This window comes from Macaca nemestrina, chromosome 4 (genome assembly GCF_043159975.1).
Source record: "Macaca nemestrina isolate mMacNem1 chromosome 4, mMacNem.hap1, whole genome shotgun sequence".
NCBI lineage: Eukaryota > Metazoa > Chordata > Mammalia > Primates > Cercopithecidae > Macaca > Macaca nemestrina.
This window is the reverse complement of record NC_092128.1, coordinates 25343617-25369526: the sequence shown is the minus strand read 5'-3', so window position 1 is coordinate 25369526 and position 25910 is coordinate 25343617. Positions and strand designations below refer to the sequence as shown.

The window sequence follows — 25910 nt, the reverse complement described above, 5'->3', positions numbered from 1 at the left end:
TGAGGCAGGATTACAATTTATTCACCTTTGTATTACTAGCATGGACACCCAAGAATGATAGACACTTGATAAAATGTTACTTAAGTAAAGGAATATATTAACAAACATTTAGGGTTGAGCTTAGATTATATCTAAACAACAACCCAAAACTCTAGAAATCAGCCGTGTAAATATCTAATAGGTAATTAGAAATAATTATTACTACAGAGATATACTGAAGACGTTAAATCACCCTACCAGGGGAGGTACAGAAAAGCTCGATGAATGTTATACTATTTATGTTAAAGGATGGCAAGAATTTCTCCAGGTGAACAAGGAAGGAAGCACATTCTTGCCTGAGGAGTCAATCTGTAGAAAGCATAGAATCGGAAAGAGTCTCACATTTTTGCACAGCTACAAGTTTCTTACTGTACCTAGCATGCTGAGTGTATTTAGTGGCGTGAACTTGAGGCTGGAAGGGTGGAGCAAGGCTGGAACCTCACTGATGTATAGAGGCCTGATTTATAGAGGACTCAGGTAGACTTTATGGGTTGGGGAATGTTGAAGGAGTGTAAGTCAAAACGATTTGATCAGATTTGAACTTGAAGAAGGTGGAAAAAAGGGAAGAGAAGATGATTATAATTCTTCTAATGTGCCAGGCAAAAATTCACATTCTTTATATATATTAACTCATTTAATCTTCACATCTTCGATGCCCAGAATAATGTGTCAGTCACGTAGAGGATGTTTTGAATGGGGGCAAAACTAAAGGCAATGGGAGTAGTTTATTATAATACCCTGGTTGAGAAATGATGGGTCCTTGAAATCAGATGGTTTCAGTAAGACTGAGATAAGGGGTTTTGTCGCAAGAATTGACAGGTCTTAGCCTGTTGGAGGTAAAGGGGAGGGAGAAGGCCATGGTGACCCCCCAGTTCTGCCCTGGGCAGCTTGCGATGGCAGTGCTTTTCTCTGAGCTAGAGACTGAAAGCAGAAGCAGGTTTCTGGAGAAAGATGTTAAATTTAGATTCGAATTTGTGGCATTTGAGGTCCCAAACAAATACTGAGAAGGAATATATTCGTTCATTAGGAATGCCTCTCAAGAGCTCAAAGGGTTATCAGTAAAAGGTTTATGAAAGAGAGTTATTGGTACTTGGGTGCTAGCTGGGACCATGTCAGTAGTTGAAATGAACTATGTAGTTTGTTAAATAAGAAGAGAACTGGGTGACACCTTAGGGAACATAACCATTTCAGGAATGGTCAGAGGATGGGGACTAAAGTGAAGATTCTGCTACTGTATACTGTTAACATTTTTGCTGTGATAAAATCATTAGCCATCATAAATGTACAGTATGGATTGATTATATGAGATGCTCTGATGTACTATGAGCTATGCATATGTACTATTTTAAAGTCCAACTTGATTTTACTTTAAATTTAATGCTAACAAATAGAACAAACATCACATATTTAGTTAATAATAATTTTCTTTCTTTCTTAGAATTTAGAAGGGCTAAGAAGTATTATTTCTAAGATGTGGTCGAAAGCTCTTCAAAGGGACTAAATTGATGTTTTCTTTTTCTCTACATACTTACCCTTGCTCTTAATGAGGAGGGATTGTTTGCATTTTCCCACAGATCTGTAAATACAGTATTATAGTTGCTGGTCAATGAATGCATATTGATGATGTTCTTTTCCCTACTTAAAACAAAAATCTTGCCAGAAACATTGACCCTACATTTTTTCCAACATACCTTTCTCTATCAACTCTTAGCCTATTTAAAATATAATGAAAAGCTGAGAAACAGGCTAAAGATCAACAGAAAATAAGTGCTAACAAATCCTTCATTTACCAGTTTTATTTCCACAAGACTTACTTGATGTTGCATAAATTCTTCACACAATGAAACAGTAAACCATTCATTTATATATATATAATAAAAATATATATAAAAAATAAATATATATATATATATATATATATTTTTTTTTTTTTGAGACTGAGTCTCACTCTGTTGCCAGGCTGGAGTATAGTGGTGCGATCTCAGCCCACTGCAACCTCTGCCTCCCAGGTTCAAGTGATTCTCCTGCCTCAGCCTCCCAAGTAGCTGGGACTACAGGTGCACGCCACCATGCCCAGCTAATTTTTGTATTTTTAGTAGAGACAGGGTTTCACCATGTCGGCCCGGATGGTCTTGATATCCTGACCTAGTGATCCGCCCACCTTGGCCTCCCAAAGTGCTGGGATTACAGGTGTGAGCCACTGCGCCCAGCCTTGTTTTTAATTTTTAAAGGGTCTATAGAATAAAAACAGTGACACCTAATTCCATTTGCGAATGCCTAGCATACTAGGCTCTGTGCAAATAGGTACAGTACATGTCTCCTCTTATCCACAGAACTATGTGCTCAAACACCCTGAACTTCTTAAACCATTTCCAAGATATTCCTGTTTTTAATTTCTTTGTGTCTCTTGTCAAGGTGGAATATTTGACCTAAATAACTTGCTTTTCCTTCTCTGTGTTACCTCTTCATCCTCCATGACTTAGCTGATGTTACCAGAGTCTGCATGGTGGCTGTACTCTGAATAAGATCATTGGGAAAATAGTCTGATACTAATGAAATATTCGAATGAAGAAAAAACATCATATTCTATCCCAGCATAACTCATTTTAGTTCCATACCCTCCAGCTCTTTTCCTCATGCATGTGTATTCTTATAAAACCACTTGTACTGTTTTGTATTCTGCTTTTCTCTTACACAGCATATTTTTTCATATTTCTATATAATTTTCGTAAGTATCATTTTCATCATAAAAACAATGTTAACCCATTAAAGAAAATAAATCAACCATAATTACTATCTTGAGGACACTTCCTGCTTTTTTTCCCCGAAGTACTTGTGTTACAATATAAGGTAAGGGGTGGGGGTGTTTAGCTGAGGAAGCCTAGACTGTCACTTTTAATTTTGATAATGTTACTTTTTCACAAGAGTTATTTCAAATTCACTTAACCTCTCTGATCTTTCATTATCTCACCTGTAGAAGAGTGTTGAGCTTGATCATCTGTTAAGATTATCTCAAAAGTCCTGTTAAGCTCTAACTAGTCTGTGACTCGATGACCCTCTGAATGTTATAATCCTCTATAATGTTGGTGATTCTTCACCTTTTTTGTGTCATACACCCCACTGAGAATACGGTGAAAGTTTTGAATCCTCCCTCCATTTAAAATTGCCACTTTGCACAAACATATATAATGTTTCATGCAATACCATCTGGGGATCAAGAATCTTTTGCCCTAAGCACAGGAAAGAAAAATTTATGGAAATGACGTAGAATTCAGAAAGTATTCCCTATCTAAGAGGTGGGAGAAATTATGTGGCTTATTTTACTCTGATATTATGCAACCAGGAAAGTAGAAAATTGGAAGATATTCTGAAAAGCATGTATAAAATACATTGCAAGGTTACATAAAATAGTGACTAAAATGAGTTCAATATATCTGGATCTGATCTGAGTATTTAGCTTAGGAGAATCGCTGTTGTCAAAGATGGTGACTCTGGAAATGCTAATCTCAGGCTTCTAGAATGAGAAGGGGGAAATGGACAAGGTCACGATGGTCTAGCTGCTTTTTAAAAATATGTATTAAAGACTTGAATATGTTTCCTAGCTTCACTGTATATTATTATATTTTCTAATAATATATCTGTGAAATTGGCCGTTAGAGTTTCGTTTTCTGTAAGTGACTGTTCAGATGTTTACACGCTGTCTTAATGCTGAAGATGCCACCCGTTTTTCCAGGGCCCTCTTCTTACATGGGAAGATACTGGATCCTACTTCAAAATGCGATTATAGTGGGGAAATGATCTAATCTTGAATGTGAGCCATTGAACACAAATTGCATTTTATGGCTTTAGTTAAATGGCTCAAGATTGTTCTGCTGAGTTAAGGGAGGTGGGAGGAAGTAGTTTTAGGAAAAAATATGAAGCATCTTATTTTTTAAAAAATGCAGATTGTGTTTGCTTTGTGATTTTGATGTTTAAAGGAGTGTCATGAATAAGGTCATGAGTGTGCTTCAGCTTTGGAAGTGTCCAGGTTGAGATGAGAGAGAAAAATGTCAGACAGCCCTTTTCCTGAGGGATTTTGAAGTCACAACTACTAGGTGGATTCTTCTGAGAGAGGCCTATGCCAGGGAATCCCAAATTGGATTAAACTACAGTGAAAAAAGGACTATAATCCCACAGTGGGATATCTTCCATTGTCTCTGCAAAACCCTTTTATATTAACATTCTTGGAATACTGCGGAGCTGGATAAAGACAAGGTATTCATATATCTGGTTTCAACTAAATTATGTTTGTTCAGTGACCCCATTGGTTTCTCCTCAGCCCTGAGGGCTATTCGTATGAAAAATACTGTGTGAGTGCTTCTGTGTTTATAAACTCATTTAATCCCTTTAACACCCCTATGAGGTAGTTACCTGTACTATTATTATCCCTCATTTTTAAACAGATAAGGAGACAGTCTTAAAATTTTTACACAGTTTGCTTAAGTTGACACAACAAGTAAATGGGAAAACGGAGCTTTGAACTCAGGACGTCGAGCTGCAGAACCTGTTTTCTTATACAGAGGGCTTGAAGAAGGATCACATTAATGGTTGCTTTTATTTTTTGTTCAGTTGGGGGAATTTTGAATTGCTAGACTATTTAGGAAACATCTTCAGTGGGATTATTAGTGACTGCGATCCAGGCAGAAAGTCATGAAGCTAACATGCTATAATGAAATCAATGCATAGTTTATTTATTTTTATTTTTGTTTTTGAGATGGAGTCTCGCTCTGTTGCCCAGGCTGGAGTGCAGTGGCATGTCTCAGCTCACTGCAACATCTGCCTCCCGGATTCAAGTGATTCTCCTGCCTCAGCTTCCCGAGTAGCTAGGATTAGAGGCACGCGCCACCATGCCCAGCTACTTTTTGTATTTTTAATAGAAACGGGGTTTCACCATGTTGGCCAGAGTGGTGTCGAATTCCTGACCGCAAGTGATCCTCCCGCTTCTGCTTCCCAAAGTGCTGGGATTACAGGCATGAGCCACCATGCCCGGCCCATAGTTTATTCCTTGAATTGAATGGTTACTTATTGAATGCTTATTATATCCCAGGCCCTAGGGACAGAAAGATGATTAGAGGCTAGGTCTCAATCCCTGAGGAGCTCTGTGTCTGAGAGAAGCAGATACACAAATCAACAGGTGCACAGAGTCACATATACAGATGCAGTGAGGGCACTGGGGATGAACATGTGTTCTTTGTTTCACTCATACTTCAAGAATGCATATATACTTTTGATAAGTAAAATAGACACAGGCTATATAGTTATACACTGAAAGTGTGTATGTGTATATAATAGTGTCATTAATTTTTCTTGCCAACCAGATGATTCTTTATTAATCTTTGAAGTTTAATAACTTTACTAAGATATAGCTCTTCCCCTGCGCCCCAGAGCTACAGCATGCCTTTTTAGTCTGTAGATTACAGACGACAAAGATCATGTTATTCATAAGGGGAAATAAAGAATTCAAGTGCTTTGGCAGTTTCAAGTGCTTAAGGAAAAAATGCTGAAATGTTGAGGCGTTTCCTAGAGGGTAAGGAGGAATAAGGAGAGGGACCGCTATCATGTTGACAGAGTAGACAGTTTTAACTGTGATGAATTTTTTTGGATTTAGGGATTGCTCCCCATGTCAAAAAACCCCTAAGGGCACACCTCCTAGCCCAGCTAATTAAAAACAACAACCACAGGCCGGGCGTGGTGGCTCAAGCCTGTAGTCCCAGCACTTTGGGAGGCCGAGACGGGCGGATCACGAGGTCAGGAGATGGAGACCATCCTGGCTAACACGGTGAAACCCTGTCTCTACTAAAAAAAATACAAAAAACTAGCCAGGCGAGGTGGCGGGCGCCTGTAGTCCCCACTACTCGGGAGGCTGAGGCAGGAGAATGGCGTAAACCCCGGAGGTGGAGCTTGCAGTGAGCTGAGATCCGGCCACTGCACTCCAGCCTGGGCAACCGAGCGAGACTCCCTCTCAACCAAAAAATAAAAAAAACCACAACAACAAAAACAAATGATTTTTTTTTTTAATTTATTTTGTTAGAGATGGGATCTCACTTTGTTGCCCAGGCTGGTCTTGAACTACTGGCTTCAAGCAGTCCTCCTGCCTTCATCTCCCAAAATTTTGGGATTACAGGGATGAGCCACTGCACCTGTCCAGAATCCTTTTTCTCGTGGAATATTAAACTAAGATATTTCTCTGAGCAGTCATCATTTAAAACTGAAATGGATCTGGGAGAGGCTAGTAAATGATGATGAGATGATGATGGTAACATTATGATGTTTTAAAATGGTACATAACTGCACTGTGTCTCAGGCACAGATCTACAGTGGCTTTCCATGTACAAGTATTATCTCACTTAAGTATGACTGTCCTATGAGCTACCTCATTTTGTAGATGAAGAGATTTTGACTTAACAGATTTACATAACTTTTTCATGGTTACATGACTAGTCAATGGCAGAGCCAGGATTCAAACCCTGGTAGTATGACTCTACCCCCACTGCATATAAAGTTGTCATTAGATATTTGCCACCTGGAATCACGTATTGACTCTTTTCCTCTATCCTCTATGACAGTAAACTGAGAGAAGGTCCCTGCTTAATTGGGGTTCTGATGGAGGTTGAGGGAAAGGAAGAAGGGGAAAGGTTATCAGTCCTTGGATGTTGGGGGGGTGGGGGTGGTCCGAGTATAGGAAGGAGTACAGTAGAAGAAAAGTAAGATGGGAAGGCAGTGGCCGACTCACCTGCTTTCCAATTTGGGCTACAAGTAGTCTCAGGTATGAGAAAAGAACACGAAAGGGCTACAGGAAAGGACTGAGAAGAAACAGTGTGCAGGTGAGAATTCAGCTTTGACTCTCCACGTCAGCACGAGTTTGACCAATGATGAAATGGCGTGACGAGTGAAAATCCTTTACTGGCAAAATCACCAGAAAGTAAATTCTGTTTTTAGGGGTACCATTGCGCTGCTCAGTTCTGTGTAATCAGGTTACTCTCTTGGGACAGCCATTGTAAACACTGCCTTCCTGATAGGGATACAGCAAGTTGTAGAGTCAAAGCCAATTTGTATAACAGAGCCATTCAGAAGACCCTGTCCATTTTTTGTTCTTTTAATGAAGAAAGTAACATTTTGAGTGTAGTGTTTATGTATAGTGACTATATTGGAATATAATGTGTAATGCTTTCAATAAACCCATTAACTTCTAAAATATTGTCTTGGTTCATGGAATGTGATATGGAAGGATAGACACCATCTTAATATTTTCTTCTAATAGAATGTCAGTTCTTAGAGTAGGGGTGGGGCAGGGAAAGTGGGCTGTAAAATCACTGGCTATCAAATCACCTTGTCCCCTTTGAATCTCAGAATCCAGTGTCTTCTAGGGCAGATCTCTACTCATCATCTCTACCTGATAGGACTGCACATGTGAGTGCCTGGCACCTGCACTTTCTTTTGCTCTGATGACCACTTCCTTTCTGCCCGTATGTTTTGACCTCACACCATTCTGAGGCTTTTAGGAAAGGCATTTGTAGCAAAGGTGGGACCCAGGTCTTCTGGTTTTCATCTCCCTATTGTTTTCACTATATTATAAAACCTTCTTTACTTTAAAAAAAAAAAAAAAAGTTTAAATGTAGCCCAGCATGCTTAATGTCCTATCAGGTTGATTTAAAAGGGGCCTTTTATCTGGACAACAGAAAGTTCTGTGTAACAAAAGTATTTCTAAGGCCTAGGAAATGCTCTTATTTCAAGCAATATTTGATATGGCAACATTCTAAGCAAGTAAACAGATACATATCACCTTTTGTATTTCTGTTTATCATTATTTGACCCATAACACCCAGTTTTACAGCTTGATGGCAAAAAAACAAGATGGCAAATTCACAACCCTCCACCAAAATTATCACATGTTCAGCCTATTGATGATAAGTGAGAGGGCAAACAAACCGATAAACTAAGAATGTAGTATTAACAATAAATCTACTGGGGCTTCAACCTTCCCTAATTAAGAAGTCTTAGAGGGAGATTAGCATTCTCTGTTGATGTTTACCTTTGAAATTTTGAACAAAACATTGTAAGCAGAAGATACCCTAAGGAGCATTTTTGGAAAAATCCCAACAATTGCATAGAGCCACACAGATGAAATGATTTAATTAGCTTGGATAACACTATTTCTTCTAAAGTATCCGAAACAGACTCATGAAACTCATAAAAAGCGTTGTATTTTCTAGCATACATGAGAGTTTAAGGGTGCTTAAGAGCCTGCTTTGAAAGGTTTGCTGAGTCTCTCGGTAAAAATTATTGCCAGAGTTATATGGAAAAGAGTCAGTCTATAGTATTCTTCAATTGTCAGTGTCATCATAGAATTTAGAACTGGAGAGAGACTTTAGAACTCTTCATATCTGACTCTTTTTATGAAAGGGTGAACTGATGTGTTGACTGTTGACTCAGTGAAGGTCCCACAGCTGGCTTTGGCAACAGACCTAGGGCTAGACTCCATGCTGACTGAAAGATAAAGAAGTGTTGACTGCTCTTCCCATCCCACCATATTGCCTGGCTAGTGTTTGATTAGCTTTTCCATGGACAGTCAAGTTGTTGATTGAGGTAATAACTTATAAGTGATTTATCTTTATGATTGTGTTCATTTCTAACCATGTCCCTGTCCAGTTTATGAACAATACTAATTTTAAGCAAATACTTTCACCTGGGCCCAATGATTTTTACCTGTACTGACCAAATGAACAACTTAGGCTGGCTTTTGCGAGTGAAGTGGTGCTTCTCCCTCCTAACATGAGACTTCACTGAAGTGACTTGCCAAGAAGAAATGAGAAGGTGGCACATGGAGAGTCATGTGGATGCTCTTCTCTGCCTCAAGCTCAGCTCTGTCATGCTTAATCTGTTCCGTCTGTGCCCTTTAATATAAATGTTTAAATGTCATTGGCTACTTGGTTATAGGAGAAGGCAGAGCTCTGAGTGGAATCCATGATGGTCCTGAGACTAGTGATATGTATTTCTTTCTTTTCATGTATATATGTCTTATATCCCCATTTGAGAATTCTATCACTGTAAGTGATACAGCTTCAGAATCCTAAAGGCTAAGCTATTTGGTTTGAAGAATATGAAATTGCTGGTTTCAACTATATTATATCTACAAAAGGGCAAGTTCATATGGCTTAACCTAAAAAGTAAAAATCAAATGACATCAGTTATGTGCAAAAATGTCATAAATGGCTGGTGAATATATAAGAAGTTCAACATTACTAAGAGCCAAAAATTGAAAATTAAAATAAGAAACCATTTTCCTTTTACTTCATTAAATAATAAACCAACAATTAGTCTTATACTTTCCTGGTTTGAGCATTGGTTAATACAACCAGTAAGTATGCAAATATTTAAACTCAGTGTTTTTCACTGCTAGATATTTATACCAAGGTGCTAGATTGGTACACGTATAAATATTTTTGCACAAATATGTTCTTCACAATTTGTTTATAACAGCAGAAAATTGAAAACAAACTAAATATCTAGCAATAGGGAAGGTAAATTAATCATAGTGTATCCATATTATGTAGTGTTATATAATTAAAATTGCATAATATGTAATTAAAATGATATTTACCAAGTGTTTTTAATGACACTGGAAAACATGTAGAATATAGTAAGTGAATAAAGTAATTTCAGAATAGTATATACAATATGATAATTGTGTAGAAAGCTGTAAACATTGAAAAGAACAAGAAAATATACCAAAACATTGATAATGTTTTGACTTTTGAGAAAGAAATATTTTTTCTTTGCTGTTTTAATTTTGTTATGCAATTAACATCTATTGTTTTACATCATTTATATATTAATAATTACATACTTACAATTGTTGTATACCAATTTATAAAGTCAATATGCTCCCTGGCCAAAGGTTAGCATGTTCACATGGCAACATGCACATAATGCGTTTCTAATAAGTTCCCAAATAGTGTTGATGCTGTAAGTCTGGGGACCACACTTTGAGAATTACTAATGTAGAGAATCACCATATGGAGATATATATCCCCAGTGAGAAAATAAGTTCCTGGTGTCAACATGTATCCACTGCTGCTCCCCCTGCCACAGCCTCTGCTTCCAGGGGTCAGAAACTCTTATCACTGGTCGTTGGATTTCGTTAAAACAGGGCTGAGTACCAAGTATAAATGCTGTCTCGAAGTCACCAAGCTGTAACAAATTAAAATTCCTGTCTGTATCCCTTTCACCTAGCACAGTCCATGACTTAGGAAAAAATGTTCAGTTGTGTTGGTTGGTTTATGGAATGGAATAAGTGGTAAAGAGTACGGTTTTGAAATCATAAAAAATGAATTGGAATCTTGGCTCCATAAACTTACCCTGATGTGCTGTTGGCCAGATTACGTAACCTCTTGCTCCCCCAGTTTGCTCGTCTGGAAAATAACTTCATGAGGTTGTTGGGAGAAGTAAATGAGTTAATGCACAAGTTTTAGAACAGCACTTAGTCAATGTCAGCAGCTGTTGTTACTGTCGTATAGGATTGCTTGCATTTTTAATCCTTTTCAAAAAAGAAGAGTTATTTGAATACCTAGCGAAAAAAAAAATTGCAACAGCAAACACTTTCAAGAGGGGGAAATTATAGTTTTGTTGCTGTTGTTTTTTTGTTTGTTTGTTTTTTAATTTACTAGGGAAACTTGGGGAAAGGACTATAGAGAAAATAGAATTCTCTGAAAGTAATATGGCAGGTTTTACTGGACATTTCTGCTTTTAGTGGCTCTAACAGTCCCAGGATTTACCAACTAGGAGACCTACCAAAAGCGTATGAAAGTTTCTTAGTCTTGTTTTGATTTTTGTAGCCATAAAAAATAAACCACAAAGAAGCATGGAAAGTTTTCTCTTTGACCTTAGTAGAATTCTTTAACCTTGTGATTTTGCCTTTGTCTCTCTGTGAATGGTGACAGTACTCACTCCCTTACAGGTCAGTTGTGAAGATGAGGTGAGGAATTAGCAAGGTGCCAGGCACACAGCTGATTCAGCTTCAATGTTAATTCATTTCATTTTTCCTCCCCACTTTGCCTTCTGCTCATCCTGCAGCCCACATTCCCGTCGTTTTCAAATGTACAGAAGTGAAGATTGTGTTGTCTCTAGGATTGGCAAACTTTTTCAAGAACTGCCCTAAAAGTTGACAATCTAATAATTTTTCTGATACTCCCATTAAAAAACATATTGTCTAAGAGTTAATCCAAATCATCAAAATATGAAGTCCTCCTTTCTCTTCTAGGACAAGAAGGCTTCATGAATATTTTATGATGGCATCTCTATTTAGGGATGAATCCATTCCCCCTCCTAGAAGAGCTCCAGCATGCTGTGGGCTGCCAGGACTTAGCCCAGGAGTATGATGTTTTACTGAGGCAAAGGTGCCACTGGAAATTGTTTGGTTTGAGGCGTTCAGTTCAAAAACTTTCTAATCCCGGAAGAGTGAATTAATTTCCTGTGAGGATTAGGAAACAAACTTTATATCTCATATATGCACATTTGCTTTTAATTTTCTTTTTAGGTAATATTTGAAATACTGAGAAAGTTTGTAGTTTTAAGTATATTGGTTAACTTTTCTAGATAAGTTGTTTCGCCATCAGCTAACCCAGCTGGGAGGTGCTTAATATTGACCAAGCATTTGCTCATCTGGAGAATGATGATGTCTATTATACATATGGACAGATCTGTGTTCTCTTTGACATCTGGAAGGTGGTGGGAAAGAGTAAATTCAAAATACAAAGACTGGTTTTGAGCCCCAGTTGTGCCACTTATTAGTGAGGTGATCCCGAACAAGATATTTAACCTCTGCAGTCTCAATTACCACGTCATTAAATACAGATACGGTCACTAGGTTGTGACCACCAGCTAAGTTAAACTGTGAGATAATTTCTGCAACCACTGAAGCCCTACATAGAGGTAGATGGGACCTCTAGTCCTCCATAGAGGTAGGCTGTCGCTATCTTTATGTTATGTTGTTTATGAAAATAAGTTTTCTTTTCTATAAAGTAAGCATGCCTTCATTGCTTAGGGAGGGTTTACACTTTCATTGAACTGGATATTGCATCTAGTGAGGATTGCTGTTTTTTTCTCCTTGATTTCAGGATTTAACATTTAAATGAAAGTGATCCCTGCCTGCCTTTGGATTGAATTTATCACTGGTTTAGAATAACATGTGTGACACAAAATTTAAAAAGCTGAATAGCTGATTCTTTTTGAATGCAGAGTAGATCATAATTTCAAATGGCTTGTTCTCATTTAAAAAACCCAAGGCGAATAGAATACCTATAAGGATGGTAGGCTTGGGAATTGAAAGCTGTATGTGTGTCTCCAGATGTGCCCTGTTAACATGGGCAGATCGCTTATTTCTCGATCACTAAAAACATCATAGTTTTTGTATGTTTAGGATAAAAATAAAAAGGGAGTATGGTATTTTAAGATCTTTGTGTAGCATAGCATTGTGATGTTAAAGTTTATACTTGGGCTTATTTTAGAAGTGATCTGATTAAGTCTTTCTTTTTTCTGCATTAATCACCTTCCTTTGTATTGTAATCTTTCCTATAAGGAAACTAGCAGACTGACCCATCATTTTTCTTTCCTCAGTGTTAAATAAGAGTACGTATTTTAAACTTTACCTGTGAATCATATTCCTCTCTCTTCGGTAATTTATTTCCCTACTCTCTCTTTTGCTACTCAAAGTAGTATATGACTTCTAGATGACTTGCTTTCCTTTCAAAGGACAAGAGTACTTACTACTAGGAGATTATGTAAAATCAGTCTTTTTAAAATATGACTTTGTCTCTCCTAGCTTAGAGATACAGCTCCATAAAACGAAAGTGAGGATGCTATCTGGTAAAGTTCAGATGGAGCTAAAGAATCAAAATCAACTGAACTTTTACCAGCAGTCCTCAGTGAAGTAATTGATTGCGTTCTCCAACGCCCCTCCTTCAATAAGATTTCTGTTACTTGTTTTCTTTTACTTGAATATGGCTTTTAGGAGGCTTGTATTTAGAGTTTCTGTGCTTATGAAAAAAGAGATAGCTTTATAATTGCTATGTAAGAACTATGAAGTGGGAAAGAACACACTGGCAAGACATATTACAATTACTTTGTCATGCATCTGGTTATGTTGGCATATTTGTTTAATTAAATTCCCTGCTAATTATAACTGTATGTACTTGTGTTAATTATTATTTGCCTAACACTGGTAACAATGTAATTCTTTAAAGGAAAGCAACTCACTTTCTATTTAAATTAAACTTCAATTTAATATGCTTCCTAAAATAATAGTAGTGGCATTTCATTAGAATAGTAGTTGAAAAATCTTTATCTACCTCAATGGAATTTAGACTCGCTAAAATTTAACAGAGTTGTTTTAATATCACATTGTAATTAGGGATCTTCAAGTTTTAAAGTAAAATGGTTAACATGGCCAAACCACCAGCTGATGCTGCACGTGGTTCATCTGCTGAAGGAAACATTTTCATCCTTTAAGGAAAACCTTGACTGTTCTTCCAGACTTCCGGATCACCTTCTATAAAAGAGAGAGGGAGGGAATTATACTTGACAGTGATTCTCAAAGACCTAATTAGAAGTGGGTCTAATATATTCTCTGAAGCATTTGTTTAAAGTCACATTGCCCAGGTCACTTGGTTATGATCACTCACCCCGGTACTTAGCATATGTGTAAGCTTTTCCAGGGTTGCAAATCTATTCAAGTTAAAATGGGATTCCCAGTGGAGTTGAGTGTTTTCCATTTCATTCACTTCATCCTCTCTGTTTCAAAATTCTTCTACCTCTACACATGTCTTCTTCCTCCTACCCTTTGTCAGACAGTAGGTATTTTTTAAAATTTCCCCTACTTATCCAAGTGATAAGCGGGAAACTCTGATTTCCATAGCTGCTCCCTCTTTTTGCATGCATACTTGCATCTTTTCAGAGCATTTGACTCTTATCTGGGTTTTTTTCCTTCAATTTAAAACTACTTCCTCTCTCTGAAATGCCAATCTAAAAAAATTTGCAATTTCTTCTACCTAGTCACTCTCCCTAATTTACATCAAAAACTTTCTTTTCTATCACAAGAGCTTGATCTTTGGCTCCAGACAGAAATGAGTTTAAAACATGCCTCTTCAGGTAAGTTGCTAATTTTCTGAGCCTCAGAGTCCTTGTTTGTAAAATGGAGTGCTCAATGATGACAGCCATCTAGGGCTAGAGAGAAGGTGAAATGATGTAACATATGTAAAGCATCTAATTCATAGTAGGCTCCAATTATAAACAGTGGCCTTTAGTACACACACACACACACACAAACACACACACACACCCCCCTACCGCTTATATATGTGATATATACGTACCGTGTACACACCACTGAGTTCCTTTTGTCATATGCTCACACTCTATTTCAAGAGACAAAATATACCAACCAATGAGACAGAAGCTACTAAAGTCAGTGCTTTTCAAGCTTTCTTAGTAGTGAAAAATCTTTTCAACTGCAATCTTACATGAAACCATAAGAAACTTATGTGAAACAGAGAAAGGGGTAACTGCTGTCCATGAAATACAAGGTCCTTTTGTGTTCTAAGTCAGACCCTGCAAAATCAGATAGTCTGAAGTACTGAACCGTTATTTTGAATTCACTCACATTAATGAGTGCCCACTACGTGGTAGACACTTTGCTAGGACTAGACACAAAGACAAATTAAGACATGGTCCTTCCCATGAAGGAGTTCATAGGCTGGGAGACAACCTCTTTGAACTCTTAGATTCAGCAATTCTAGATTCAGTTAAAGAAAGTAGTTTTAAGGCAATATGCATGGCATAAATGGGATGTGTAAGTACCTAGGGCATAGAAAGCTGTGCTTATCCATGAACTCACCTGAGAAGGCTTTCTGATGATTTAAACAGTTTGCGCCTTGATTGCCAGCAGCGGAAATGAATCCTTATGTAAACAAAAACCTCTGCAAGACTCTCAAGGACTAAGACAGAAGACTAAGAAACCCTGGTAGGAAACAACAAATCACATTTATCCTCCTAAATGGGAAAAACCGAACTAAGAAGCTGGAAATGAGGTAGAAGTAAAGAAAAGGGATGAGTTGTTTGATGATTTGAAATAAACATTTTTTATTAATATGAGGAATATAGATTTTTTTAAATTAAGAAAAAGTGCAATTTAGAAAGAATGTTATTGTCCATCTTAAAGTTTTTATTGTCTCCCCCACAACTCTTCCCTAGTGTCAACTGGGAATGGTCAATCAGGCTGCTGTCTAGGAGAGAGAGGCCCTAGGGTATGTAAAATACTACAGATAAATCTACTGTGTCTACAACAGCAACTGGGTTCTCTAGGAACCTAAAAATAGTCAAAACTTCTTTTCACGTTCAAACTGTCACCAAGGTTAGATAATGAAACTTAATTGGCAAAACGAAAATGCTGCGTTGTTTTTTGAGGATTCTCAGTTATAATATGAAATTTGTATCTGGTTCATATTAAAGTGTTATTTATTAGCCACACCTTGATGAATTCCCTAAAATTTGTTGCTGAATTTGGGAGAAATGTTCAGTTCAATTCAACACTCTTTGAGATTGACTGTCGGATATCAGGCACTGTATTAAGTGCAAGAGTGAAAAGGCACGGCCCCTTTTCTCAGAGAGCCCATGGTCTAGTGAAGGAGTCAGATGAGTAAGTAGATAATTACGAAATATTGTGGTAAGTGCTACGGAAGAAACCTAAAGAGCAGGTTATAGAAAAGAGGATGTCATATCAGAGGCCACGACTCTTCAACTGAGTCTTTCAGAATGAATGAGAAATTAGGCAGATGAAGACACAGGGAAGGATGTCCTATGCGCTTTCTGTTAAAGTGCAAATCACATATACTTGGATGTCCGATACTTGGGCCAGTCATGCAACGTCTCTGAACGTAACTTTCCACATCTGCATTTAGTGTTTACCACAAAACATTGTGAGAATTGCACGTGCGAATGCAGGTAAAGAAGCTACTCAAGCCTGGCGCGTAGTCGTTTAAAAATAGGTTGGTTTCCACCATGGCACACGTTATACTATGTAAACCCACACGTTCTGTACTTGTATCTGGAACTTAAAACAAAAAATAAAAATAAATAGATTGGTTTCTTTTTAAGTGTTGAAAGCTGGGCTTCCATTGCCAAAGAAGGCAAATGTTGGTGTTTCTTAGCAGCTGAATTTGCCAACCACCTACCCAGTGGTTAGGCTACTAAAATGGAAAGTTTCATTCCCAATTAATGCACCATTTTTCTCAGAGACTTTGAACAGACATGTTTTTGATCCATCAAATCTTTCTGTCCTGGGGTTGTGTTTGGTTTTTATTCCAATATTAAGGTCTGTCTGAACATGCTGTGCCTTGAGCCATGTAGCACACAGAAGGACAAATGATTTCTTCTTATTATTCTTTTTATTAACAACTGAGGGGAATAGTTAACATTTATTTAATAAAAAAAAAAAAAAGACTGACTTGAGAGAAACTTTTGGTTATTTTCTAGTGAGGGGAAAAAAAGCTCTAAATGCAGTATGTCAATCTTGTTTCCTAGATAACAAAGCAAATCTAAAACAGTTTTGAACTTTTTTCCTTATTCCCTTTATCATGAATGTTTAATATCCAAAGGAGCCAATTTTTGTTGAGAATTAGCTTCCAGGTTTGGAGACTATTAGCAATCACCACAGGGAGCCTCACACTCCAATTCTATTTCCCATCCTTTTTCCTGAATCGGAATCATTTTCTGTGTAGTTATAGCAAGTGCCTCTGTTTTGCTAGCCTCATCTGCTGTTTTTAAATGTCCACCTCTGCCAAGCTGAAACCTCGTGAAAGTAATCAAATTATGTATTAGGAAAGAGTAGGTCATTGCTTCAATAAACTTGCCAAAATCAACATGTGTAGCCGCCTATACATGTGGAATGTCACTTTGGTCCCTCTTGTAGCTATTTCAGTAACGTCATAAATGTTCTCGTAATCATTTTATAATCATAATATTAGTTAACTATTACGTTTTATCACTTAACTCATGCTAAGCATTTAGCTTGTATTACCCAATTTACCTGTACAATAGTTCTCTCAGGTAGATACTAGAGTGTTATCCTGTTTATTGTGAGGAAGCTAAGGCACAAGAAATTAAGCAACATGCCCATTATCCTACAGCTAACGGTGCTGGATTCATACCCAGGCCTGTCTGGTTCCAGAACCCATGCTCTTAAATGCTATGCTGTACCTCATCCTTTTAATCCTTCTGTGATCTTAAAAAAAGACATGACAGTCGTTGCTGTCATTGATCTCTTATGATAGCACTTATTAGCTTATTGGTAGTTTTGTTTGTAAATGTTGAAAGCAAGCTTTAACCAATGCATACTTAATAAGATTTGTATTCAGCAAATGTGCTTTTGCTAATAGTGAGCCAGACATTGTATCAGGCATCAGGGTAAACATACATATACATATGTATATGTCCCGACCTTGAGGAGGTCACCTCTAGCTGGGGCAACTTACTAATTGTACATAATCCATTATCCACAATTCTAAATTCCAAAATGCACTAAGAAATGAAATTTTAAAAATGTGTAGATTCATTTAGCACTAATGCCTGAATTCATATGCGGCCACATTGTATATAGCCTTTGTTTGTACCTCTTAATAGAATTTTTCGTACGTGTGTTTGATTATGAGGTGCTACCCCAAGCTCTCCTGGCATTGTTGCATAATACATATAATACATAGTAAATGCCCTGAAAACCTTTCTAAAATCTGAACTTTTTGAATTCTGAAATATATCTGGTCCTAAGAGTTTAGCAGAAGGGATTGTGGCCATACATGAATGGACATGTTGTAGCCCAGTGAAAGGAATGATTCACTTCCCCTGATTGAGTAAGGATTCACAAAAGAGGCTGCAGGCAGTGAAACTGGAATTTACCAAAGTTGTTTTGGCAACCTAGGCAGAACTGAAGTCACAGCCAAAGACGTAGACTTATAGAGAATCTGGGGAGGGTATACATGGGAGACAGGACTAGAAAGGCAAGTTGGCAGCAGATTATGGAAGGCCTCCCATGTCACAGGAGAATGCATTCTTTTTCTATCAACTGACAGCCTTTTTTCCAATTTCATTCAGCCTCATTTGCTGATGTGCCTTGCTTTGTTGCAGTGTGTCATGGATCCATTTGGAGAAGCTGATGAGTCATCTTGTGGATGAAAAAATGAAGTGAAGGAAATTGCTTACTTTCTATGTTGATTCAGGCCTCATTTCATCTTAACCCCCTAGTTAGAGGACATCAGTAATGATTCAGTCTCTGCAACTCATTCCTAAATAAAATTAATTGGAAACTAGATAGCTCCCTAATAACCATGCTTGTTTTTGCATAATAGAAGGAGAAAAGGATTAAATTCTTTGTTCTAATTAATAGAAATGAAAATAGAATTGCAATCCGTGGTATGGCAAAATGAGAGAAAATAAGGCTTGTAAGTAATTTTCATGGTTGTTTAGGAATAATTGTTTCATTATTGAGTTAATAGTTTTTACAAACAGCTTCCATTTCCATATCATATTGCTACAGTCGCTCTTTATTGAGATTGCCTCGGCAGAAGATGACAAGAAGTTGTTTTAAATCCATCACTTGTCTAAAATATGAGTTCCAAAGTAGTTAGGGGAGGGTATGCAGCAGGAAAGAATGAGGTATGGGAAGGAAACAGGGGGTCAGATTGAAATCAGTTGATTAATAAGACAACAAAATTCATTCACCAGCTTGTTTCAAAGGAGACTCTTATTATTCTGGAAAGAAATTAGACATCAGATCCCTCATAGGCCCCAGGCTCTGACATGTGTTTTATAATGACAGTTAATTAGATACTGTCTGCAGCAATCATAGGCTGTCATTTTTAATACATTTCTGGGAAGTTGAAGGACAGGAGAAGTCACCCCCTCCTCATATTCCCCCTTCCCGTAACTGAAATCGGTTGCCAAAATTAACTGTGAATACATGAGGCACGAGTTCAACAATTATACAGCCGTTCTGCACATTTATGTTTCCTACTTAGTATGTACTCTGCATCCCAGGCTGGGCATGCATTTTGCAGACAGAGATGTTACTGCAGCCCTGGTAATATTTAGGAACATCTCACACAGCAGTCTAACACCTGGTCTCAAGTGGAAGATGCCTCTTGTCATTGCAACTTATGCATTAGAACAAAAAGAATCTTTCACACTGTTAAATTCAAACTACCAGGCTTCCCTCTTTTCTAAAACACAACTTGCAATGCATTAATTAAAGTCATCTATTCTCACATATGTTAAAACCTTACATTTGAATAATTCCTGCAGTAGTACTTAACCTAAATTTTTCATGCTCCCTTTTACCGAACATCATTATAGCATGACAATGAAGTATAATATTTCTTAAAAACTAAGCCATGAGGTAGAAACCATGTTGAAATCATAGATTGTTAACATTTTAAGTGTTCTTGGAAATTTTCTAGTCCACTCGTTTTGCTCTGCAAACAAGGACATTTGAGTCCCAGAATGCTAAAGTAATTTGCCAAGATTGTGCAGTTTCTGGGCAAGCCTGACTTGGAATTCCATTCTCCTGAGTTCTAGGCTGTTACTCTTTCCCCTTAAGGGCTCTAGCTAGTGACATTACCTGAGTGACTTTGGGCGAAGCCCTGGATGTTTCTGAATTTGAGAGTCCTAGTCTGTAAAATGGACATAGGAATAATATGTACCTCATAGAATTACAGTGAGCGTCAGTGGGGAAGCCACTCTGAAGCCTTCAGTAAGACTCCAAGCAACCTTATGTTGCCTTCTGATTGCCTTTATCCTTAGGTGTCCCTAGGTCATTGCTGTCATCCCAGAGCATGCCTGGAGCTTGTAAGTGCCTTCTCGGGGCATAAGAAGGCTCTCAGTGCCTTTGTGATTGAAAGCCATACTCTTATATGGGCCACCCAGTACCTTTGTTTCTTATTTTAGAGACATGCCCATTCGAGCCGTGTGCTGCCATTCAAGCTTTTTCAACCCAAGTTATCATAACTGCTGTCTCTAGGACAGTGCTTCCCACACATGCTTCCCACACATGCCAGAGGAAGAATTACCTGGAGAATGTTTTAAAAGTACAGATTCTCGTTCCCTGACCCACTCAATGCCCTTCTGTCAATTCCCCTCGAAGGAAAACCTTTAGTATAGGAAGTTTGGAGAAGAGCCTGTTAATCTCTGTATTTGCTAGGTTTTGTTTTATTGTTATTATTATTTTCTTTTTGAGCTCCCTGGATAATTGTGAAGACCAGCCAGGTTTTCGAGCGCCTAGTTCTATCAGAGCAGATCATACCATACCCAAAATATGCTAGCTTCAACAGCTGCTAAAATCTCTGGGTACTTTTTGTGGGTTGTAATTAACTTTCACATGTTGGGGGTTGAAATATCAGCAGTGAACTGATAATATAAATTTTTGGACACACTGGCATTTCTTTCCTTGCGCTTATGTACTCATTCGTGCACAAAGCTACCCTGCACCCACTATCACCACTTGGTCTACAACCCTTCTAGTCTAAATGGATTATATAGTAGATAGCTGCTATTGTCTGTAAGATAAGCCTGCTGTCTGCTACCAGTAGAAAACATGTTTGAGATTTGTTTCATTTTATTTTATGGTGGTAGTGGTTTTAATCCCTTCATACCCACCATCCGAATGATATGGCTGGGTTTGTATTAGGCCATTCTTTCTTACATCTGGTTTCCTCATAATCAGTGATACAGATTTTCAAAACACGTAGCTGGGATTAAGGATGTGGTGTGTGGTACTGATTATTCTCTGTGCAAAATAGACTGGGATCAGAAAGCATATTAAGCCATAAAACAAGGCCTAACCTTGTATGAGTCTCTACCCAATGAGCTAACCAGCCAGGGCAGAGTTGGGAAGGCTGCAGGATTGTAGGCCATTAACATCCCCAAAGAGCCAGGCTGATCTCTTGAATTATTCTCAGGCATGAGCAGAGAGTGTATGCAATAGCCAGTTCCATATGTTACTATAATGGTTCACTTGCTTTCTAAATGAATGCAGCCTCCTTACCAGCTGTGGACTCTTAAATGTTTGTAAAGGTTTGAAGATGCCCCATAGGAGGTAGAATGACATTGAATAAAGATGTTGAAAAAAATAATGCAACCAAAGATGACGAGATAATATATATTACAGTTAGTTTAGCCAGAGCCCAGCACATAATAAGCTTTCAATAAATGTTAACTTCAGTGGAGGTTATTACTATTATTCTTGTGCCATCATTGTTTAACTCAAGTTATTACTGATAATCAGTGGCATATTGACTATGGATGTGAAGCATAGAAAGTTCAAGACATTTAACTTGATTTTCTAGAAAACAGCAGTTTAAACAATCTACTTTGTTCAAGCCTAACGTCTTACCCTATTTGTGCATATTATAGTATATGGTCCTTAACTTATGGACATTAGTTCTGAATTCATGTTTCCACTGGGTTTAGTGCATTGGATGTTTTTAGGTGAACTAAATGGGCTGTATGAAGCTCATCTCTGGAATAATTTCAAGAATCACTGAGGCTTATGGATAATTCACATTGTCAATTCAAAGTTTATGATTATTTTTCCCTAAAGGCTCAATCCTCCACCCAGCTTGCTCCCCCACCCCCACCACCACTTTATTAGTTGAATAAATTAGGATGAACACATGGCTAACCTGACGAAAGCCTGTTTTCTCTAGCAGTGGCCCAGATACAGGGCAGTGGAATAGAGCACCGTCTTTACCCCTGGGACTCCAGGTCTGGGGATTTTAAATAACATTAACTCTATGGAGCTATAATTGTGGCAGTTTTTCAAAAAGGTAGACAGCATTTTACATGATTTTTTTCCCCTTAGTTTGTCTTTTCAGAAGTGAGGAATTACATTTCCCTCCTGAACTCTTTACTAGGTTGTGCCACGTGCCAGGACTTCTTAACGTCTTTAATCTGTAGTATGCCTAATCTTTGGGGGAAAAGGAGTAGAAATCAACATGCATGAAATGTACAGCCTTCATGTGTTAGGCTTTGTCTCAGTTAGAAGAGTGTACGTGGATCATTTGCAGCTTGTAGCATGGAGAAATGATGTCAAGCCACCAGTGAGGCCATTCATTTAAGCAGTCAGTTTGACGGTCTCACAGGGTGATCTGCAAACACGTGACCTTCTTAATCTGGGTACACAATGTAGCTCTGTTTATATATTCTTGTCTTTTAGTTTATTGTCTTTAATAAAGTTAGGCAAGAGGATAAATTAGTTTTATCTGCCAAATACATAACAGGTGTATCAGCAGGCATGTCTATAACTACACTAAAGCTATCTGGGATATATTCTCCCTATAGTTTTTCTTTGTATTAAGTACATAGGGAGAACTGTGGCACAGTTAAAGCATCAAAATGTCTAAGAAAATATACAAGATTTTTTCCCTATCCGTGTCTCCCGTGGGGCATCAGTAAGCCTTTCATTCACTTTTCTATCGTGCATCCTTAGAGACAGTAGGACTGATTTTGCACTTGCAATGGAGAAAGTCATGGCTTATAGACCATGTGGGATATTCTTGTGTCTACATTAGAAGAATTGAACTTTAATGTTCTCTACTTTTCTTCATTTCAGGAAAGGATTTCTAGGAGACATAAGACTAGGCTCGATGCTAGAAGGAAACCACATCATCTAGAAGGAATTGCATCTATCTTCTTTCTACTTATAGTCTTAATAGACTTAGGGTTTATTGGACATTACTGGGTATTCTGTAGATAAAAAGCACTCTTAAAGAAATAGAGAGAAATAAGGTGGGATATCTAATTCTAGCTGGGCTAGAAAGCTAAAGCAAGTAGGGACTTCAAGTTGCAACCATGATTTTAAAGAATAGGTTAGCAACTTAAAGATACTGAGTTTTTCAGTTTCTTTTTCCACCATTTCTTTATTAATTGTCATAAGTCTGTTTTCTAATTCCACCCTCGGTTCTAGGAATACAAATGGTGTTGTCTTTATGTTGTTGCAAAATAAAGCAACAATGCAGCATCCTCCTTAAAGGCTACTCTCTCTCCTTTTCTGATGCTGCCAACTGAAATGACATGTTTTGTATGTTAGTTTCAGTTCTATATTAATTTATTCAGTCATCTTTCAGGAGTTAATTGAACGTCTTGTCTCTTGTTCCAGACATTTGGCACGTGTTGCCCCAAGCCCAATTCCTTTATGTGGAAAAAGGGACTGCCAAAGAAGGCTAATTTACCTTCTTGTGAATGAAGGACTCCAGAATGTGAATGATGGATTGGGATCCATTGTCATTGTGGACATGAGTCATTTACTCTCCTGTCTAATTTTTTAGATCATGGGTAATTTATGAAAAATTCAATCCATGTTTGATTTGTACCCTCTTAAATCATCAACATATTATTTTTTAAGAGTTATCAAGTGTTCAAGAGCTAACATTTGGCTTAGAGTTAGCCTATTCATATGCCAAATAATTTGGATGAAGTACAGAAACCTATTGCTTTGGGTCTTCAAATGGATGATCTTAACAAAGTATGATTCTCTATGTTTCTTTGTTGCATGTTATGGGCCATGAATTTGTTCCCTGCTTTACTGATGCCCTCCTAATTGCTTGGTATCTAAGAATACTTATCTGTAATTCGCTGCCATATTAAAAATACGAAACAAAGCTGTCCTGTAACAACAAGGCCCATTTAGCATTCTGGAAAGTAACAAAAATGAAAACAAAAAGGAGCAGGAGCTTTAAATTTGTTCTAAATACAGGACCGTTTGAGGGCCAGGAGAATTAATTTATATTTTTAAATATTATTTTATAAATATATTTTGTTGTTGATTTTTTATATTTAGTCTGCTAAGATTATAGATTTAAAATGGTGAGTTTTACCATGATCTTTATTGATTTTTGTTCCCTATCAAGCAGAATTCTTTGAGCATAGTATTTATCAGAACTTCTCCTGAGATTGAAGATCATGTACACTTTCTTCTAGTCTGAGAGAGAGAGAAAGAGAGAGAGAGAGAGAGAGAATATGTATATATCAAGTGTGATTGTATTAGACATATTTTCGGAAGAAATTATCAGGAAACATTATTACTGAATTCTATATCCAGGTCTGATTCAGACAATCTGAGGATCACCTTTTGGAACACAATGTAGAGAAAAATACTTCCTGCAGAGGATTATGTGAGAAGGTGCTACTCTAGAGCTGAAAAGGGCTTTCGCATTCTTAGTGCATTTATTCTAAGGAATAGGATGGTATTATGATTATTGGTGGAATAAGGATGCACTGATTTGGAATTATAGTAGAAAGTAGATGAGTAATATAGATGCGAGATGGCAGCACATTGGTGGGAATGCAGACTATCTGGGTTCATATTCTGACCCAGTCACTAATTAGCTTTGTGACCTTGAGCAAGTCGCTAAACCTCTCTGTACTTTGGTTTCCTCATGTGATATATGGGGATGATAATGATCAGTACCACCTTTTATAAGGTTGTTGTAAGGATTAAGCTTGTTAATACATGTAAAGTTATTAGAAAAGTCTCTGGCATATAGCTAGTATCTGTGAATGACTATTATCATGAGTCGTTCTGAAGTTTGTCTTGGTGCATACCTTACCCAGGTAATAGTCTGTGCTTTCTGGAATTACATCATCTCTGCATCTCTGTGCTAATTGAAGCCTAGATATCTAGTAACATTCATTCTCTGTCTTCCGTTTTTTAAAAAAATTTCTCTGAAAGATTTATAAAAATATACTTGATTGAGAATTATAGACATTCTCCCAAGAATATTTACATTTTAACCAGGACTGTGCCATGGTTAAGACAAAGGAAAGGTCCAAAGTATTAAGAGTTTTGACCCAAGTTGCCATCCATCCTACTCCATCTCTTGATGCTTATCTTAGGGGATAATTAATGAGAAAAGAAAAATGTAAACCAAGTTCCTCATGAATCCCTTATTAACTTTGAACAGGACTCAATCTGAGATATTATCTCATTTAAGACTTCTTGGGTCGGGCATGGTGGCTCACACCTGTAATCCAAGACCAGGAGAGAGGCAGGAGGATCACTTGAGCCCAGGAGTTCGAGACCAGCCTACGCAACATCAGGAGACTCTCTCTACAAATAATAAAAAATTAGCTGGGCTTGGCGTGTGCCTGTAGTCCCAGCTACTGGGAAGGTTGAGGCAGGAGGATGACTTGGGCCCAGGAGGTGGAGGTTGCAGTGAGCTGTGATCACACCACTGCACTCCAGCTTAGGCAAGAGAGTGAGGCTCTGTCTCAAAAAAACAAAGACTTCTCTACTATTCTAAGATGCAGATAGGTCAGAAGTTTGTGACCACTGACTGTGTCCCACCATTACTCATTCGGAAAGTTAGCATCTTCTAACCGAAGTTTCAGAGCTGCGTCCTCTTCATTCTATCACACAGCAGAAACAATACCCAAGCAATAATTGCTTTATCTAATCCCTTATTAGTCTATAATGTGGTCTCTGATATGTCATTTTTTTCTTTTAATTTAATTCTACTAAAATGCTAACACTGTTTCCCTTCTGATTTAGCCTCACATGGGCTGCATCAGAGACTTTTAAGTAAATTGTTACAGTGTTAATTAGAATTTCATGGTCAGGCTCCACTCCTTTAATAGAGATGATATGATTTGGCCTTCTCTGTATCTTCAAATAAGCAATACTCAAACATCCTTATGATCTCTCCTGCTGCCTTAGAAGATTTGAGATAATGGAGGGATGACGAAGCAATCAAACAAAATCTATTGATTCACCTTGGTGAGTATCATTTATACAT

The 25910-nt window shown here is 37.7% G+C and overlaps 1 protein-coding gene and 1 long non-coding RNA gene across 3 annotated transcripts in view; both read left to right on the top strand.

Annotated features, from left to right (window-relative positions):
• The window catches only part of LOC105471359 (exocyst complex component 4), an 822236-nt gene that overhangs the window by 503942 nt on the left and 292384 nt on the right, over window positions 1-25910 (top strand). The gene's annotated exons all lie outside the window — the stretch shown is intronic.
• On the top strand, window positions 1982-25823 carry LOC139362732 (uncharacterized). Its single transcript, XR_011621966.1, has 3 exons — window positions 1982-8664; window positions 15325-15377; window positions 18253-25823. It is a non-coding gene; the product is annotated as an uncharacterized lncRNA (long non-coding RNA).